At 37.9% G+C, this 21,856-nt stretch overlaps 1 long non-coding RNA gene across 1 annotated transcript; it reads left to right on the top strand.

Moving 5' to 3' along the window:
* Positions 1–1,138: 1,138 nt before the first annotated feature.
* LOC106088313 (uncharacterized) lies at positions 1,139–1,588 on the top strand. Its single transcript, XR_001221417.1, has 2 exons — positions 1,139–1,214; positions 1,276–1,588. It is a non-coding gene; the product is annotated as an uncharacterized LOC106088313 (long non-coding RNA).
* Positions 1,589–21,856: the final 20,268 nt, after the last annotated feature.

Raw genomic sequence — 21,856 nt, 5'->3', positions numbered from 1 at the left:
GCATTCACACAAATAACGAATGCTTAAATTAAACGCAACAACAATTTGCTATGTTTCTACCTCTTCTTCATTTATTGAAAATTAATTCCCCATTTTCACGGATTTTCTTTTCGGATAATTAAGTTTTGTTAATATTGTACACATTTCTGATGCCAACTTCATTAAAATCCACTTACCCGTTTGGCCATAATATGTACCACAATCTCGCCCTTTTAAACCCTTGGACGTTCACTAATATTTATTCTATACATCGCTGTGAAAATATCTTTTTATTCATTCCAATTTCATGAAAATCATTCAGCGGTTTGGACGTAATATTTACCACCCACCTACTGCATATGTCATTTAGTTGTAAAATTGTTTGCTTTGTTTTGCAGCCTCGCAAAACATATACATACAACATCAAATGCAAATGCCCCTCACGCCAAAGCTGAGGCTTAAGGAATTTGCTAACCTACATGCCAAGTAGGGCCACGCCCATTACACCCTTGCAACACCCTCAACAAAATAGTGATACTCTTTCTCTCGCACCATTTGTTTCTCTTAATCTAATCACTAATACTCCCACCTATGGATTTGCATTCACACCTATAACGAAACTTTAAGAAAAAATCAAAAACAATTTACTGTATTTATGCTTCTTCTTCTTCTTTTATTGAAAATTAATTCCTCATTTTCATGGGTTTTCTTTAAGGAAAATTAATTTTAATATATGTTCGTCGCTTCTCTGGAAAAATATCTTTCTATTGATGCTAATTTCATTAAAATCCATTCATAATATATATCACAATATCGCCTTTATAAATAAAATCCCTGGCCGTTTAATAACATATATTCCATGAACCTTTCCCTCAGCTATGTCTCACCAACCCACTGTCACAGATGCACTAATCGATTTTCCGATGGAACCACCGTTTTGCAGCGGAGCCAAACGCCTCATAAGCAAGATTTCACAAAAATAAACAAGCAGATCATATTGAAAATACTTTTCACAAAGTATAACCGCACAATAGCAGATTTTCAATCTTAAATTACAAGAAAAAAAATAAATAAAAGTGAATACTAAAATTGCCACTCTTCCAGACGAAAGGTGCATTGTTTTTAGTTTCAAATGATATCGGAAACCTTTCCAGTGGCACGAATTTCTAAATACAGACCTCCCCTGCTCTGTCTTACCATCCCCACATGAGGACGCAGAAGATTCATTTCGCAATGTAACATCAAATCAGTGGCTGTCACATTTATTTTTGAATTTATGGCTTTATTTGTTTTTAGCTATCGAGTTGTGAGTTGTCAAATAAAAAACGAACTCACAAACGTAAATCATATTGCAAAATTCTTCGAGCTTCAAGTGGGAAACTGATCAAATACACAGCGGCAGACAGCAACGCGGAGAAAAAATACAAGTCGATCCATTTGAATCCAATTCAACACCAAAAGACTGTAACAAATCAAACGTTAGAGGGACGGTCACGGGGTTGTAAATGATTGCAAATCATTGACATCAGGTGTCGATGACAATAAATGCTGCCACAATTTGAATAAAATTTAATGATAAATATACTATGTCAGCGATACCAAAAAATCATTTAAATGAGTGTAATTTGCAAAGGAATTCGATAATCAGTTCACAAATACTTCTAATCGTACTAATTAGTTATTTATGAACCAAATTAGGCGCGCGGTATGGGAAAAAAGCCGATTGCTGGCTTAGATGCATGACCATAATGGCATGGGGTGGATTCATATCCGCACCCTCTTTTCAATTTAATATAACAAATAGATATTGGAATAAATATGAAAATTTTTCGATTAAATCGATGTTTTATTTCATTTAGACACATGTCTATTAAATAAAACATCGATTTAATCCAATGTGTCCAGCTATATGAAAGGCATGGATATTATAGCAATGCAGCTAACGCACAATTTCACGATCTGTATTCGAAACTACATCACAATGCACAGTGGGCCAAATGGCAAAAAAATTGGAAATAAGTCTACAACTTTTTATCTGTTGATTTTAGCCATACAAAATGTTCTAGACATTTGTAGAGGAGGACATAGGCTTTCAGAAAAGTGCTGTTGTTGGTCCATATCTTTAATACAGGGTGAGCTACAGGGTGTCAAAGTTGACCACTTTTGACTTCTCCAAGCTTCTGGGGGCCATAACTTTTGATCTACTCAACCGATTTACATGATTTAGGACTCTAGAGAAAGAGCTTGACAAGATCTAAAAAACTTATGCATAAAGTACCATGCCATCGTGTACTGTTAAGGAGTTATGAATTGTTTAATTTTAAAATATGAAAATTTGGCCTTGGTTTTTTTCAGTGTTTTTTAAATAACTCCGTCAATTTTAAAGCTATAAACTTCATACTTCACACAAATTATGCCAGCATATGTGTGCATAAAATACAAAAGGAATCACGTGAATATCTTTGGCGGTTTAAAAATGGCATCGTTTTCAATATGAAAAATATTTTTTTTGTCAAAAAATTGCAAAATTTTTCAAAAAAGATACTCCCATTTCCTTTAAGTTTTCGCAAACTTTGGCCGTCAAAGCATTATCATTTCTTTCCATTTTCACAAAGTCGAGGTATTAAGAAAAGTTTTAAGTGCTAATTTGGCTAATTTCGATATCAAACAACACCGTTATCTTAAGACCAAAATGGCCAATTTTTTTACTAAACTTCAAAAGTTTCTCACTGGAAAAAAAGTTCCACGGGGATTTTTTCGCTTTTTTTGAACTTAAATGAAAGCTTAAAATGTTCCCAACATTTTAAGGTATGTCTCGCCATATCCTAGCCATAAATGAGATCGTAGCGATCAAAATACTGAAAAAAGTCAATTTTCAAGTAGTGCTATATTCATTGCTAAAAAACAAGTATTACGTCACATTTTATTGCAAAGATGTTAAATAAACTTTTATTTGGTAACACTTCTTCTACAAAACACAAAAAGAATCATGGAAATATCTCTATTCTATTCCATTTTATGGAACCGGCAATAAAAAAGTCAATTTTTCAAAAAAGTCGAATTTCCCAAATTTTGTTTTTGTTGTCCTAATTGCACATGACACACTATAGCCATATTTACGCAACATACCTTATCGTAAAGGAAATTCATACCTTTCCAACGATGTATAAAACATTTCTCAACTCGGATTCTATCTACTCTAAAATTCATTTACACTTCATTAAACTCTATATAAAAATGTCTATTTGTGAAATGGAACCTTATATGGGGCCTACACTAAAACATTGATAGATTTGCCCAGGGTTTACAATACAAATGTGTTAGAATAAAAAAAGGTCTCCTGCCAAAGTTTAAAAAAATTGGAATAAAAATATGTGTTTTAGAGCGAAAACACTTCGCATCGGCGTGCGTTTATATGTATATTAGCTACTCCCAAAATAAAAAAGCATTTTAGTTTTGTATTATTTGATTTTATTCTCTACCAAATAATCTAAGGTATCAAAATTTAAAAGCTCTTTAATTTGAATGGCATCGGGATCGTCCTTATCTATATCGTCACATATTTTTGGTAGCCATTTAGTTCTGATGCTGTATAGTACCGGATCAGACGATAACAATAAATATTGAAGTAAATCATAATTTTGGTTAAATTTGGTGCTCTTTCGGGTATTGAAAAGCCGGAACTGTTTAACATCTCTATTACGGGATTCCTGAGCTTCTTCTGTAAGTTCTCCTAACGGAAGTATGTTGTATTCCACAATTTCCTTGCCATGATGTAAGACTTTATGTACTGTCGGTGTTAAAGCTTTCCACGAATATAAATCAGATAAAATGTTTTTTGTGTCATTACTATAAGCTTCAAATTTGGTTGAATTTATCATCTTTTTGCTATTGATTACAGCCAAAATCACTTTGAATCGTCTTAGCAAGTGTTCATCAAGACCGGTTATTTTAGATGTCGATACGGGGTCCTCAAAAAACCGCCTTGCCGAGTTGCCATCATTTGTGCTTCCGTATCCGTAAAGAGGTTTATCTATTATAAGTCCCTTTTGTTTAAACTCCAACTGGATTCGATTCTTCTCTTCCTGCCTCATTTTGTGAAGATCTTGGTTGTTTCTAGCAGAGACATCGCGGTTTCCAGGGCTAGTCCGATATTTAAGGTCATACGATAAATGCAAACAATACTCCATGAATCGAATTCTACAGTGCAGGGGCGAAATACCGAAATTGAGCGCATTTTCGTTTACTAAATTTTCATCAGACTTGTCCTCGAATTGCCCATTCTTCTTGCCACAAATATGGCATCTCCAATTGGACATAACGCCAGTTAATGCGTTTGCCACCTTTCCATCGATCATAGTGAGTTGTAGTTGAAACGAAACTTTTATATTTCTTCGCAATTGGTTTATAACAATCATGGGTAATGCAGCAATTTCTTCCTTTATTTCGTTCACCAAAGATCGTGTTGTGTTCCGGTCTTCCTTTGTATACTCAAACCGAATTGGGCGACATAAATATTTTGACCCAGGTGTTCTATTTATCCATATATCTTGAAATGCATTTTCTTTCGATGATGAAGATTGGTCCTTGTACAATCTCATTCTCAATGGTACTAATGATGCCATGAAAATTGATGCGAAGTTGGTATCTATTTCTGTTTGTTGCTTATATTCGGAAAATCCAGATGATCCATCACAACCCCATTTGCTGATCAAAACCACTTCGGAATTATTACATGTGTTCAACTGTTCTTCAGTAAAATTAGAAATAATTCTAACAGCTGTATTTTCAACAAGATCAGCAAGTTTCACTCTTGCTTTTAATTCGTCCACGTATATATTTGATGGCACCATTTTCGTCCTGGTGTTGTACAATTTATGTTTTGAGGGTAAACAACCCCATCCTTTTTCACGAAGAGCCTTCCTCATTGTTGAGTATTTGTTTCTTGAGAGGCCTAGGTTCAAAATCAGGGCCAGTGCATCTTCCTCCGTGAATTCTGTAGTCGATTTTGGAGTTGGAATACTTTCTACCATTCTCTTTACCCTTTTCGGAGATGCTAATGGTAAAACATCGACAATTCGTCCAACATTTTTTGGTTGTGTTTTTAACAATGCTGTTTTGAACGTATCTTTTATTAAATTTGGCGGATGTGTCGCCAATAGTTCCTCTTGTTTTTTCTTTTTGGTTTTCTCCGTAACTTCGTCGTATGCTTTGCTAGGCCGGCCGGGAATCAGCGGTTTAATTTCAATAAGTAGATCCGATTTCAGCCACTTCTCATACATTTTGAAAAACTTGATTTTTGCGAATGAACATTCTGGCAACCTTCTCTCAAATGATTTGTAGAATTTTTCAAGTTTGTCTAAAGCGTCTTTATTTAGCCTTATTCCATATATGTGGTCCAAAGTGTAAACAAGTTCCTTAAATGACTCCGTGTATGATTTGGAATCATTTTTGATGTCCCATACAATTTTCGAAAGAGTGGAATACTTCAGTATGACTTCCATAACTTATAAATGTCCTTTACGCCTCTACAAAATATAATGAAGAAAATTTGGATTTTGTTCAAATATTTATGCAATATATTCACAATTAATGACCCATTTCAGGTATCAGACGCAATCGTAAAAAGGGGTCCAAAGTGCCTCTTTTTACTTACTCTTCTATAATTATTTACCTGGACTCGAATTTGGTTAAAAAAAATGACAATGAATTTTTTATGGGTAGGTTTTTTCACATTCATTGATACGGTGGATTTCCTGGGAATTCGACATAGCGAAACAGGTAACATTTGTCTGCATCAAATCTTAACACAAATATATATATATATGCAGGTATATTTCTAGGTTACTTTTTATTCAAAAATCATCAGCTTACATTAAAAATAGATGTAGGTACTATACAAACGCACGCCGATGCGAAGTGTTTTCGCTCTAAAACACATATTTTTATTCCAATTTTTTTAAACTTTGGCAGGAGACCTTTTTTTATTCTAACACATTTGTATTGTAAACCCTGGGCAAATCTATCAATGTTTTAGTGTAGGCCCCATATAAGGTTCCATTTCACAAATAGACATTTTTATATAGAGTTTAATGAAGTGTAAATGAATTTTAGAGTAGATAGAATCCGAGTTGAGAAATGTTTTATACATCGTTGGAAAGGTATGAAAATTTCCTTTACGATAAGGTATGTTGCGTAAATATGGCTATAGTGTGTCATGTGCAATTAGGACAACAAAAACAAAATTTGGGAAATTCGACTTTTTTGAAAAATTGACTTTTTTATTGCCGGTTCCATAAAATGGAATAGAATAGAGATATTTCCATGATTCTTTTTGTGTTTTGTAGAAGAAGTGTTACCAAATAAAAGTTTATTTAACATCTTTGCAATAAAATGTGACGTAATACTTGTTTTTTAGCAATGAATATAGCACTACTTGAAAATTGACTTTTTTCAGTATTTTGATCGCTACGATCTCATTTATGGCTAGGATATGGCGAGACATACCTTAAAATGTTGGGAACATTTTAAGCTTTCATTTAAGTTCAAAAAAAGCGAAAAAATCCCCGTGGAACTTTTTTTCCAGTGAGAAACTTTTGAAGTTTAGTAAAAAAATTGGCCATTTTGGTCTTAAGATAACGGTGTTGTTTGATATCGAAATTAGCCAAATTAGCACTTAAAACTTTTCTTAATACCTCGACTTTGTGAAAATGGAAAGAAATGATAATGCTTTGACGGCCAAAGTTTGCGAAAACTTAAAGGAAATGGGAGTATCTTTTTTGAAAAATTTTGCAATTTTTTGACAAAAAAAATATTTTTCATATTGAAAACGATGCCATTTTTAAACCGCCAAAGATATTCACGTGATTCCTTTTGTATTTTATGCACACATATGCTGGCATAATTTGTGTGAAGTATGAAGTTTATAGCTTTAAAATTGACGGAGTTATTTAAAAAACACTGAAAAAAACCAAGGCCAAATTTTCATATTTTAAAATTAAACAATTCATAACTCCTTAACAGTACACGATGGCATGGTACTTTATGCATAAGTTTTTTAGATCTTGTCAAGCTCTTTCTCTAGAGTCCTAAATCATGTAAATCGGTTGAGTAGATCAAAAGTTATGGCCCCCAGAAGCTTGGAGAAGTCAAAAGTGGTCAACTTTGACACCCTGTAGCTCACCCTGTATTAAAGATATGGACCAACAACAGCACTTTTCTGAAAGCCTATGTCCTCCTCTACAAATGTCTAGAACATTTTGTATGGCTAAAATCAACAGATAAAAAGTTGTAGACTTATTTCCAATTTTTTTGCCATTTGGCCCACTGTGCAATGTAATAATGTAAAACTTGTCCCCTCGTTCTTCCAGTTTGATTATAAGAGGAAGAAGTGGTCTGTTAGATATTAATGCACGAGGTTTTAAAAATAACACGGACGGCATTTGTACGATTTGTAACTCAAATGAAGGGTGGAATTCGGAAGCTCTGTGGAGGATACATCTGAGGCCTCTCGGCTAAGGAAGATTCTGTCCTCGCGACCTATTACGGTGGGGCATATTCAGAAGTCAGAGAATGAATGGACAATGTCATCCTCATGAGCATTGTTTGAACCGTTAAGTGGAGCGGACGTATTGTAATTACACTCCGCAAGAATTTACCTAAAACTCGTAATATGACATTATTTTTGGAAGACAAATTTAAGACACTCAAGGCTAGCTGCGACAGAGGTATCCATTAGGCGGTTAATGATCTGCGTTTGTTCCAGTGGAGCGGCAGAGCATAACAGGGCTGCGTACCTAGGAATAATTGGAGTGGGATAGTCAATAGACAGTCATCATTATACTCCGATGTTCTTGTGGAATTTCCTGAGTCTCCTCCAGTTTGTGACGATGCAGGCTGGTATCGAGGCCGATACAGACTAATTGCCATCGGCGATCAACGCTCAATTGAAATGTCTCGTCGTGCGCTAAAAAGATTGGTGAGTCCTGGCCAGGTGCAGCACTAGATTTAGTCAAGATGGAAGATTTTCCGAAATGGGACCCGTTAAGCCCTGTGTGGGGGGATTACAAAGTCGGACTGGGACTGAGCGCCAGTGGGGAAGCACGAAACTCAGAAAATACTTCGACAGCAGCAGTTATTGAAGAATCTAAGGAGAAATCGTCCACACGGCAAGTGCCCAGTGTCCTGAGAAAGAGTGGTTCCACAGCTTTCTCGCCTGCCTCTGGATGCGTACCGAAGCTCTTTGTGACACGTTCTAACGAATCTTGTGAGGATGAACTTTTGGTGGAATCAGAAGACGAGGCTAACACAATAGTTGTGAAAGTTCTGAATCCTGACTTTAGTCCGGTTTCTACAGATAAAACTCTACCATTTAAAGGCCCTGTCGGGGGCACTAAAGGTCCTCCTGATGGCAGGGGAATTTGAAGTGGTTCCTATCCAGGAACCATGGGTGTGTGGAGGAATGATTCGTGAACTAAGAATTCCGGGATTTAAACTACTCAAGACGAAGGTCCCCAGTGCTGAGACAAGTGGAAAACTTCGACCGCCATGGTGGACCACAAAACTGGTTGGTCTAAAGAAGGACTACAGAAAACTCTTCAACAGAGCGAAACCACAAAAGCACCACACCCACACATCTATAAGGCTGAGAAAGCTGCGAGCTGAGAAAGGCGCAGAAGAAATCCTGGAAGGAATTCTGTAGCTCCGTGGAGGATACATCTGCGGCCCCTAGGCTAAGGATGATTCTTTCCCCGAAACCTATTACAGAAGTCAGAGAATATATGGACAATGTCTAGTGAGAAAACAATAGAACTACTCGATGATACACATTTGCCGGAAAATTCTCGAACGGAATAAATGGCGCCAAAAGAGGTTGTCACTGGTAATAGTGTCTGAGCCGAAAATTCTTTGGGCAATAAGAAGTTTTGACTCCTTTAAGTCGCAAGGCCCTGATGATTTATCACCGGTTGAATTACAAGCTTGAAGGCCACCGTAGCGCAAAGGTTAGCATGTCCGCCTATGACGCTGAACGCCTGGGTTCGAATCCTGGCGAGACCATCAGAAAAATTTTTCAGCGGTGGTTTTCCCCTCCTAAGGCTGGCAACATTTGTTAGGTACTACGCCATGTAAAACTTGTCTCCAAAGAGGTGTCGCACTGCGGCACGCCGTTCGGACTCGGCTAAAAGTAGGCCCCATACCATTGAGCTTAAACTTAAATCGGACTGCACTCATTGATATGTGAGAAGTTTCCCCCTGTTCCTTAGTGGAATGTTCATGGGCAAAATTTGCAATTTTGGAATAACAAGCTTTGTCTAAGGGAGATATACTCTGCTTGTATCAGAATGTCATATATACCTGTGGGATGGAGGGACACGAAGGTCATTTTCATTTCGGAAGCAGGAAAACCCTACCACACGAAGGCGAAAGATTTTCGTCCTATTTGTCTGTCATCCTTTATGCTGAAGACTCCTGAGAGGTTAATAAAAACATATCTTAAGGCAAAGATCCCTGGAGATCGCCTGTCGCGGCAGCAGCATGCATATAGTAACCTAGTCGACTACATAGAGGATTCTCCCGCTGTCAAGGAATATGCAATGGTAGCATTTCTGGAAATTGAAGGTACTTTCAATAATGTAAAATCGACGTCAGTCATGAAGGAGTTGGAGTTCCTAGGCATCATCTCTACAGTAAGAAAGTATACAAATAACTTACTTACTAAAAGTTGCATTACGGCAGGCTTGGGAACCGTGGATCTAAAAAGATGGGTCAGTAGAGGAACACTTCAAGGTGGAAAGGGCAAAAAAAACTCTTGCCCTATACACCTGAAAGGGAGCCATTGGCAAAAGTTGGAGGTTAAGACCGCGTGTCATGCATTGTGTGTATACTGCAGTTGTTAGACCTATATTGCTATATGGTGTTGTGGTCTGGTGGACGGCGCTTCAAAAGTCTGTTCAATAGTCAACCGGATCCAATGGATGACTTGTTTGTGCATCACAGTCTCATTGAGGACGACTGCCGTGAGGTAAAGTGAGCTTTGTCTTTGGTCATGTGGTGGCTAAGGACACTGTGTTATCTTTGTCTGATGTTCCAGGTAGTGTGGATTACACCCTACCTCTGCCGCTTTTTGATAAAAAGTACTGTATTACTATTCCTGATAGAACCTTTTGGAACTACGATATCGGTAATAGAAGTTACATAGACTTCTATACGGATGGTCCCAAACTAGACGACCAGGTGGGCTTTGGGGTGTACTCTAAAGACCTAGAACTGGTCATATCGAAGAGGTTACCCGACCACTGCAGTGTTTATCAAGCAGAGATCCTTGCAATTAAGGAAGTGGTGGAATGGCTAAGATTTAATGCCATTATAACTTTTGGCATAAATATCTTCTCAGACAGCCAGGCAGCTATTAAATCCCTGGAGAACGTATTTCTGAATACAAAATTCGTTATCGACTGTCACAGATCTCTCAACGAGATGGCTGAATAGTTCAAAATTCATCTGTTCTGGGTGCCGGGCCACAGAGATATCCCAGGGAATTGTAAAGCGGACGAGCTTGCTGGACTAAGAACTTCCCCACACATTCCAGTGTTACTGGAATCTGTGGATATGCCTCTAGCGACATGTAAGCTAGGTTTTCAGGACCAGGCCCGAAGAACAAAGAATGATAGATGGTCACAAAGAGGATTCTAAAACTATGTGACCCAATCTAGAGTCATATGTGACCCAATCTAGTCATTGGCTAGAACAGAAGTTCAGTCGTTGTGTTCGTCATGACAGGTCACTGTCTAATCGGAAAACATGCTGCCAGGTTGAACGTTGCCAGTAACGACTTTTGCAGTTGCTGTGAGGACATCGAAGAAGAAGGCAGTCGGAAGGAGTTCCACTTTAGGTTTTCATTTCTTTGAGAACCAGTCTGATTTAGCGGATCCGAACATTCGCTACTTGTTGGGTTTTTTAAAGCGATCGCATAGTTTAAGGGTAGGAACCAGATGGCAGCTTCTTTCTTCTGTTCCTGTGATATCACAATGGACGAAAACGTCTAAGTGAGTCTGATGGCAGACTGCCGCTTAAACCTATCCTAACCCAACCTGACTGGAATGAACCGGAGAACACCCTTTATTTTATTGGTAAATTTTATTTATATACTCTCATAAAAAAGTTTGCTAAAATAGCAAACATTGTCTGCTGAATATTAGTAGTTAATTTTGCTGCTATTATAGAGGTAATTCTGCTATTACAGCAGTAGTTCTGTAATTTCAGTAATTTCTGTAATTACTGATTAAAATCGTGCTTAGTTCGGCCGATTCGAATCTTTTTTACCCTCCACTATGGATTGGATTTGTCAAGTTCTTTAAATGGCTTTTTCGAATAGAAAAACACCACCTCTAAAATTTCAGGCAAATCTAGTAAATGGCACCCTTCAGAGGCGCAAAAAGTCATCGGTTTATATGGCAGCTATATCAGGTTATATACCGATTTAGTCAGTTGTTGGAAGTCATACCAAAACAACATATGCAAAATTTCAACCATATTGGATACGAATTTCGCCCTCTAGAAGCCTAAGAAGTCTAATCGGAAGATTGGTATATAAGCGGATATATCAGGATAAAGACTGATTTAGACCATACCTAACACAGTTGTTGGAAGTCAAAATAAAACAATTCATGCAAAATTTCGCCCAAATCGGAAAAGAATTGTGCCCTCTAGAGGCTCAAGAAATCATCTCGGGAGATCGGTTTATATGACGGCTATCTAAGGTTATGTACACAAATGTTGGAAGTCATACCAGAAATTTCAGCCAAATCGGATAAGAATTGCGCCCTCTAGGAGTCAAGACACAAGACCGGTTTATATGACAGCTATATCAGGTTATGAATCGATTTAGACCATACCTGGCAAAGTGATATCAAAACACCACGTGTAAAATTTCAGTCAAATCGGATAAGAATTGCGCCTTTTAGGAGCTCAAGAAATCGAGATCCAAGATCGGTTTATATGGCAGCTATATCAAAACATGGGCCGATTTGGCCATTTACAATCCCAACCGACCTACATTAATAAAAAGTTTTTGTGCAAAATTTCAAGCGGCTAGCTTTACTTCGTCGAAAGTTAGTGTGCTATAGACAAATGGACGGACGGACGGACGTTTATGGCTGGATCGACTTAAAATGTCATGACGATCAAGAATGTATACTTTATGGGGTCTTAGACGCATATTTCGAGGTGTTACAAACGGAATGACGAAATTATTATATCCCCCTATCTTATGGTGGTGGGTATAAAAATAAAATACAACTGTAAATGTGCGTCTCAGTGGATGTTTACAATCAGCATACTTTCCATAAACTTTTTTCTTTAAATTTAGATACAAAAGGCCATCCCAGTCTTGTACACATTAGAAGAGCAATAACCAAAAATGCGGGCGAGCTCTGCTACATTTCGGAATGTAGACCAATGGGTGGATCAGGTAGCTTCTTTACAGCAATACTCCACAAACTAAAATCATCTCGTCGAACAGAATTTCTAAAAAAAATGCCTAAAGTAATCAAAACAAGTAACATGTAAACATCAAAAATACCATAACAATTTTTTCAGCAGATTTTTTTACTTAAAATAGCTGATTTTGTTTACTTAAAATAGCTGATTTTGTTTACTGCTTTAGCTGATCGAAATGATTGCTGATACAGCAGCCTTTTGTTTGCTGAAACAATAGTACCAAACAATAGCTTTACCATTTCCAGCAGACAAAAACTGCTGTTTTAGCAAAAATTTTTGCTGTTTTGAATAACAAATTTGGTTGAGTGTAAACAATACAGGAGTTCATATTTAAGACAACAAAAGGATTCAAGCATTAAATAGCTTGAATCCTTTTATATGGGTGTAGACAGTTAATAATGAATGAATTTAATTTTTAAAATGAATTTAAATTTTCAAAATTAATTAATTTAAAAGAAAAATTATGTTTCCCTATATCTTATTACGGCCTACAGCATTCATGCTGTGCCTCACATATTCATATATACACAGTATAATAATGATAAATAACCATAAATAGATTAATTAACATTTTTATTTTCTACTTATGTATTGGATTAGGTTTTAAGAATTAATACATACATAAATATATTAATAATATAAAATCTATAAAATAAAAGTACAAGTCCTATGACTACAGAAAGTGACAGCTCATATGACATGTCCGATCATGAAATAGGAGCTCAATATCCCATTAAGGAACAAGGCAAACTTCTGCTATATTGGAAAAAAGCATTGAACTTCCTTCAATCGATTGTACCACACATAGTACTTTCTTTTAATGCATCCAGGCAAGTGAACGATAGTATTAGGCTTTAGAAACTTTAAATTACATGTAAATATTAAAAATTGTGGGCGATCTTTTGTAGATTTATTTTATGAAAACTTGATGTGATATAAAACTAAAAAAGGGGACTGAACTGTAAATTATTAATACGCTTATCTTACACTCATAGAAAAAAGTTTGCTGCAAATGGCAAACACTGTCTACTGAATATTAGTAGTTAATTTTGCTGATATTATATTTAGTTACAGTTGTTCTGTAATTGTAGTGCAGCAGGCTGCTGCTGAAAAGTTTGTTGTTTGCTGAAAATGACTATGAAGGGGATGTTGGCAGAAAAAATAGAATACACATGTAAATGTTTGCCTCAGTTTATGTTTTTAATCGCCACTATATGTATACTTTCCATAATCTCTTTTCTTTAAATATAGAAACAAAAGGCCATCCCAGTCATATACACATTGGTAGAACAATAACAAAAAATGCGAGCTCAGCCACATTTTGAAATGTTTACCAATGTATGGATCAGGTAGATTCTTACAAGAAAATATCTAAAAAATTAAAAAAAAGCTTACAGTAATCAAACCAAGTAACAGGCTAACATAAAAATTCCACAACATTTTTTTCAAAAATGTTTTGTACTGAAAACAGCAGATTTTGTTTGCTGATATAGCTGACTGAAATGTTTGCCAAAACAGCAGCCCTATATTTGCTGTAACAGCAGGAAATTCTGCTTTCCCATTTTCAGGCGTGTGGTTAAATGTAACCATTTAACTTTACTTACGATTTGGAGAATTATTATTTTAAAGATGTATACGTTTTTTATTGGGGTGATAACCGCTTTATTTGAACATTTACAATTTTCATAGATTCAGTTTACAGAATCGTTCCTTTTAGAAGATCTAAAGCTTTGTGTCTTATTATTAAAGACAAAACTTTTTAATGAAGATCAAGAAATCGTTGAAGGTAAGGAACTTGACTTTGGCAAAAGGACCACATTGTATTTTAGTTGAAGACACAGAAATTAATAAGAACCAGTAAGGAGGGGCAAAAGTCGGGCGGTGCCGACTGTATAATACCCTACACCTACCCTAAATGTACAATGTGGGACCTATATCCAATTCCGAACCAATTTTAATGGACCTCAGCGAGCAAATATGTTCAAACTGTAAAAACTACGATTGACAAAGGACAACATGGCAAATAACCCAAAATCTGACGAACGTATATATGGGAGCTATATCTAATAGCGATTCCAAGCAAACTTCTCAGATAATGTGGGAGTCGTCGAGGAAAGCGTTGTGCAAAATTTTGGCAAGATTGGTCAATAAATGAGCTTGCAGTGGCGCTTAAGGTGAAAATCGGGATATACATATATGAGAGCTATATCTAAATCTGGGCCGATTTCTATGAAATTTACCAGTTATATTGAGAGTCATAAGAAAATCGTTCCTGCAAAATTTCGACAGAATCGGATAACAAATGATCACTTTTTTGCAATATTTCTCAGAAACAGACGAACATATATATATATATATATATATATATATATATATATATATATATATATATATATATATATATATATATATATATATATATATATATATATAATATTGTAGCTATATCTAAATCTGAACCGATTTGGAGCAAACTCCTCAGATACTGTATCAGCCGTCGAGGAAGGCGTTTTGCAAAATTTTGGCAAGATGGATAAATACTTGCGCTTGCTGTGGCGCTAGAAGTTAAAATCGGGCGTACATATATATGAGAGCTATATCTAAATCTGAACCCATTGCTATGAAATTCACCAGTAATATTGAGAGTCAAGAGAAAATCCCTCCTGCCGAATTTAGAGAAAATCGGTTAACAAAAGACCATTTTATTGCAATATTACTGGAAATTGGACGAACATATATATGGGAGATATATCTAAATCTGAACCGATTTCGTCCAAACAGTATGTATATTGTGGTAGTCATCGAGGAAAGCATTGTGCAATGTTTTAGCAAGATGGGTCAATAAATGTGCTTGCAGTGGCTCTAGGAGTGAACATCGGGCGATATATACACATGAGAGCTATATCTAAATCTGAACCGATTTCCATGATATTAACCATTAATGTCGGCAGTCGTAAAAAAGTCCTTCCTGCCAAATTTCGTGAGAAGTGGTTAACAAATGACCATTTTATTGCATTATTACTGAAAATCGGACGGACATATATATGGTAGCAATATCCAGATCTGAACCGATTTTTTCCAATTTCAATAGGCTTCGTCTCTACGCCGAAAAACATCCCAAACCAAATTTTAAGACGGTCGGATGGTAACTGCGATCTGTACTTTGTACACAAATTAACATGGACAGACGGACAGACAGACGGACGGACAGACAGACAGACGGACATAGCTAAATCGAATCAGAAAGTGATTCTGAGTCGACCAGTATATTTATCAATGGGTCTATCTCTCTTCCTTTTGGGTGTTACAAACTAATTCACTAAGTTATAATATCCTACCACAGTAGTGGTGTAGGGTATAAAAAGGACAATTTTTACTTTTTATATTTTAAAAGGAAAGATACTTAGTTTAGAAATAAAATTTTCAAAAATATGAAATTAAAGTAGAACTTCGGGCAGAAGGCAGTAGAATATAACACCCATCATTGTTTCAAAGTTTGCTTCTTTGGCTTGACATCATAAACAAAATCCTTCGATCAAGGAAAACACATTAAATTGTAATAATCTCGTTTTGTGGACATATTTGTTAAGTGAGTTATTCTTTGGAGGGGTGAGGCAGCCCTCATTGGCACCCAATCACACTATTTATTGTGGGATTTGGGTTTTAAGATTATGGCAAGGATTTGAACAAACCGCTTTATCTATCTCTGAGATCTACAGTTTTGGAAAAATTATAATTTCTGAAATCCATTATTAAAGGCAATTTTATACTTAAATTTTTTAACATATTATCGCATTTAATGCTACACCTAATACCTATGGTCATAGTGACCAGACCGAAAGCAGCGATCCCTGCTGTTTGGTTAAGGAAACCTACTTTCTGGTCATTCGGTGGCTATGGACACTGTGTCATTATTGATACAATGCCCGATGTTCCAAGCAGTATGGATTACACAATTTCTGAAACGCTGTTTGATAAAAAGTACTGTACCACTTTTCCTAAAAGAACCGATTGTAACAACAATATTCCTGCCAATAGAAAATTCGTAGACTTCCATACATTAAGTTCCTAACTAGACGACCGGGTGGTCTTTGGAGTGTACTCTGAAGAACTGGGACTGAATTGGGTATCAAACGGAAATCCTTGCAATTGAAGGATTGATGGTGTGGCAAAGATATGATGTCATAACGACGATTGACAAAATTACTTTCTCAGACAGCCAGGCAGACGAGCGTGCGAGACCAGGAACTACTTAAAAATTCTACGGGAACTGGAATCTGTTGGTATGCCTCTAGCGACAAGTGAGCAAAGTCTTCACGATCAGGCTCGAAATGCAATAAATGCGGGAGTAGTTTAACAAAAAATCTGCCATTACACAAACACATGCATTGGGAAAGGAACAGCTAGTAGACAGGGTCGTCGAACGAGGGTAATCATGGAGACGTTTTCGCAATGTTATCCATATCATGGAGACGTTTTTGCAATAAATACGATATAAGTACAACATGCCAGCGTACGGCCGTTGAAAGTCTTTACTCCTAGGTTAGGTTAGGCAAATTAGCTCGTTCGCAAAATCAATAGTAATAGGCTTTAGTAAAAATTTGTAACATAATTTTTTCCACATTACATTTTTTTCATTCAGTAAAAATTTGCTACATAATTTTTTTCCACCTAAGTAAAATGTCCGTAAAGACCTCATTCCTTGGAATGCGCACTGAAAATTGCACATAAACTGGATAACACCTCAGCTATAACCATGTAAAATTACATGAAAATAACTCTATCCGTTTCAAAATGGCAGACTTATTTCCTCTTATTTTTTTCCATCCCACTGTGCATTGTGGTATTTTTTTGGAACAATATTATGGCGATTGGCAACGCTACCAGTATCATAATAACTATTTATGGTCTGATACACAAATATTTTGTTCGCTTTGAGGTGCTTGAGTACGCCAACAATAGCCGGTTTTGATTTTCCATCCAAATATAACGCAATCATGCTGCGACGCTTGAACATCATCACGAATAACTTTCTTTTTAAATAAATTCAGAAGTAAATGCTTTTAGTTGCTTATAAATGTGCTGTCACACAAACAAATATCAAATAGTTGTCACTTTTAGCTCGACAGATATAGCAGTGTGAACTTGATAACACTTCGCGTCAGCTACCCTGAAGTACTTACATTAACTTTACATTAATTGGCTTTTACAAAAAATTTATTCCTCTAGCCGAACGTAGAAAAGATGTCAAAGCGCCTCGACTTTCTGCCCTTTTTCCCCGCTCTCCACTTGGTCACTCCATCGCAGTTTTGGTCTTACCCTTTTGCGTATTCTTTTGTGGTTGCCTTTAAGGACTACTTTGCTGGAGCTCCTTCATCCATTCTGACACCATGAACGCAACCGTTGTAGTTTGGTGCGTTTAACTATGCTATTGTCGTCATACAGCTCATATAGCTCGTGGTTCTTACGACGCTACCCTCAGAAAAATAGTGCGCATTAAAAAAAAGTAAAATCATTATTCCAAATAAGTTTGCCAATTTTTATCTAAATTTGCACGATTTTTAGTTAATTTTACACGATTTTTAGTTAATTTTACACATCTCTAGTTAGTGGCAAACAGTTCATAAACTTGGGTTTGGGAAGTCATTTTACTTAACCAAGTTTCTTCTCAACATGTTACTCCTATAGCAAAGTTTTTATTTATCCTATATAAACATGTTGTTATATTGTTACAAACCTATATTTTTCCAATTCAGAAAGTAGTTTGGCTAAGGCCGTCTTTTTCAAGATTGGGAAGACTAGGATAGGAAAGTATCCTCATATTGAGCCATCAGGCGGTGCAATAGCGGGACACTCGATACCGCCTAACGGACAAAGTATGGGCGACGAGACAATCACAGACTCTCTCAAAATTGGGAAGACTAGGATAAGCAAAGATTCTTATACTATTATAATAATATTGGGATCCCTGCACTGTCTGACAGAATCAACAAAACCAATGAACAGGGACCAGTGCAGTGACAGGAAACTTAATGCAGCCTTAATAGGGAGCCGACGATGAGACCATGACCTACTCCCAAGAAGCCCATTTACTCAAGATTTGGTTGTATAGGCAAATATTCTAATATTGGAACATTAGGTAGTACAGGGACGGTAGACTCAATACAGCCAAATGAACCGGGGCCCGATGATGGAACCATTACCGACTATCTCAAGATTTGGAAGGCTAGGATAGGCAAAGATCCTAATATTAAAACATCAGGCAGTGCAGTGGCAGGAAACTCAATGCAGCCTTAATAGGGAGCAGACGACTCCCAAGAAGCCCATCTAATGGATGACCAATGATTGAGGTCATCCAGATAAACCTCCAACGGAGCGAAACAGCTACTCACACTCTGATGGAGAAAATCAGCAAGTGCAAAATTCAAGCGTCTCCACGGAGCATTTCTTCTCAGACGATCGTTATGTTAGGTTTAGAATAGCACGGCTATCGCCGAATCCGGTAATCGTCCGCAATAAGTTGAAAACCAACTGCCCAAAATTCGGAAGACTACTCAGAAGAAGGCTTGGATAAGATAATTTAGATTGTCCAAGCATAGAAGACATTGACGATAATGTCAACAGGATTACGACTGCACTAGTGGAGTCCTTCGAAGGTAGTTGTCCTTTTCGAGAGAGGAAATCAGCCCAAGTAAAACCCTAAACGACCGGGGAGATTAGCAATATTGAGAAAGAGGTCCGCAGACTGTTTAACGGAGCACGTAGTAAAAAGTTTATTGGAATGTGCTTTACACACGGCTCAAATAATACAATAAGATTACCAGAGCGGCAAAACGTAGCTCCTGCAAGCTTTCTGTGAACAGGTCGATAGCTTTAATAACGCCGCCAAGATAAAAAGTTTCTCTCAAAAACCCATGTCCAAACTGAATTTTTAGTAGACGAAATGGGAGTGAGAGCAGAGACAACGAACGACATGTTGAGGCTTTTGATGAAACCCATTTTCCACAGGATACGACGGGTCTTATGGAGACACCGGAATCTTGGAATAATGATGTTGATTAAAGGTATATAATTATGGAATGTATGGTAAAGGAATCATTGAGGAGCTTCAAACCATTTAAGTCACCCGGACCTGATGGAATATTTCCGGCGTTACTGCAGAAGAAGGCAGACTATCTGGCACCCCACCCGGCCAATATTTTCACATCGTGCCTAGGACTTGCATATATTCCGAAAGCGTGGCAGGAGGCAATGGTGGTATTTATACCCCAGCCCGGCAAGGCAAGTTATGCGACACCAAAGGCTTACAGATCTACAAGCCTTATGTCCTTTCTCCTCAAAACCATGGAACGTATTGTGGACACCATGATAAAGAGTAGGTTATCCAGAGAACTGCTCACATACAAATAGCATGCCTTTGTCAAGGGAAGGTCCGATTACTAAGAAGGGTTGAACCCGTCTTCTACGACGATAGTATAATACTTCTAAGACGTAATGAACCGAATCAGCTATGCAGAAGAGCCGAAAGATTCTTGCAGATGGCATGCGACTAGGCAAGACCCAGGGGTCACAATGTTAACCCAGAGAAGATAGAAATCTGCCTGTTCACGAGAAAGATTAAGGTGGGCCAGTTTAACTTACCACGTTTTCTCAACATACTGATTTCGATAACCGAAAAGGTCAAATACTTATAAGCGATCATGGACAGGAAACTTGACTGAAGTGTTACATTCTGGAGCATAGAGAGAAGGCTCACGGACGTTGGGCACTATATAGACAGGCCATAGGCTTGAAATGGGCTTGAATCCATGGAATGTCCACAGGCTCAACAGGAGAGTGATTAAAGGTCGAGTGATTGACATTGCTGCCCAAGGTACAGTCTTGGATTAATGGAACTCGGATATTGCCATCTGCGAGATCATGCTATATAGATGGATCAAATTTAGAGGACAGAGTGGACCTAGGAGTACACATTGAGAACCCTGGGACTGAGATCTGTTTACGACTGACTGACCATAAAACGATCCTGCAGGCAGAGATCCGGGCGATCACGGAATACATGAGATGGTGTGGTGTTCACGCGTGGACGTCGAGTATAACCATCTTTGCGGACAGTAAACTGGTCATCAGGGCAATAGCAACCAGGACGGCTAGGCCACGAACAATCTTGCAGTGTAAGCAGGAGGTGAACGCCTTCTCTGAGGATGTCGTGATACACAATGGTTGGGTGCCGGGTTATAACGGAGTAAGGCCAAATGAAAAAGCAGGCGATTTGGCAGTGAAGGCCAGAGGACTGCCGTCAGTAAACTTGGGAAAATTGAAGACTTTAGCGTCGACTCAGCGCGAGTTAAGGGCGTGGTCGACGGAAGCGCATATAACACTATTGAACAGCGAAACGGTCGGTATAATGGCAAAAATGCTAGGGGGTGATCCAGATCATGAAAAGACGAGGCTTTTACTAAAGGAAAGTAAGAAGGAGGACAGTATAGCTTTTGGTATCAATACAGGTCACATAGGACTACGACCGAACTTATGCAAAATCTGTACGGCAAGTGATAACATGTGTAGGGCATGTGGGAAAGTTGATGAGACGTTGCAGCTCGGCTTTCGTGGCTGACAAACACCGGTACTTAGGTAGGGGCAGAATACCAGACATGAACCAACTTAGGGACGTGGTATGGAAAACAAATAAAGATTTTGTAAGTGGCGCGGAATTCCTAACATTTTCTTTTTCGAGGCTAAAGTGTATGTCTGTAGTGGAACGGGGCGGATTAATATCCGCACCCTCTCTTCGACCTAACCTAGTTAACGTTTGGTTAGGTTAGGTTGAATCGGTTGCCCACCAAAGGTGAGTTGAGGAGGCCAGTTAGGCCCATTGTGGTACCCTAGAGAAAGAAAGGGAGAGAAAGAAGATGTGAGACCTCAGCATAGAGGTTATGCATGAAAAAACAAAGACGGGGGGAATGGAGAACCCGAAACGCCCGTCCCGACGCAAGCACGGACGTACCTACGCCGAAGCTTATAGCACCTATTCCTTCAACAAACCTCAGGAGACATTTTAGAGGTACGTTCGCAAGTTCACCCAGATCACAGAAGAAACGGCTCCGCAGAAAGAAGAGCCTACATCGCTGATAGCCTTCTTCTCATCCTCATCGAGGCAACTCCTATAGAAGTCATTGTGCGGTATCCTCATGCGCGCCGCCATGCGGCTTATGGCACAGTATCCGGTTATGAGGTCTGTCAAGGTACTCATCGGCCTCTTATCGAACGCCAGCAACTCCCTCGTCCGCCTCTGGTCGATGACTGGCCATAGCGCCTTAGCAGTACAGCAACCATCCAACGAGTCCCACCTCGCCACCGATGCCACCCTGGCCATCCA

The sequence above is a fragment of the Stomoxys calcitrans genome, chromosome 4, assembly GCF_963082655.1.
Source record: "Stomoxys calcitrans chromosome 4, idStoCalc2.1, whole genome shotgun sequence".
NCBI classification, from domain to species: Eukaryota; Metazoa; Arthropoda; class Insecta; order Diptera; family Muscidae; genus Stomoxys; species Stomoxys calcitrans.
Note: the sequence above shows the minus strand (reverse complement) of the source record. Positions and strands in the feature narration are given on the sequence as shown.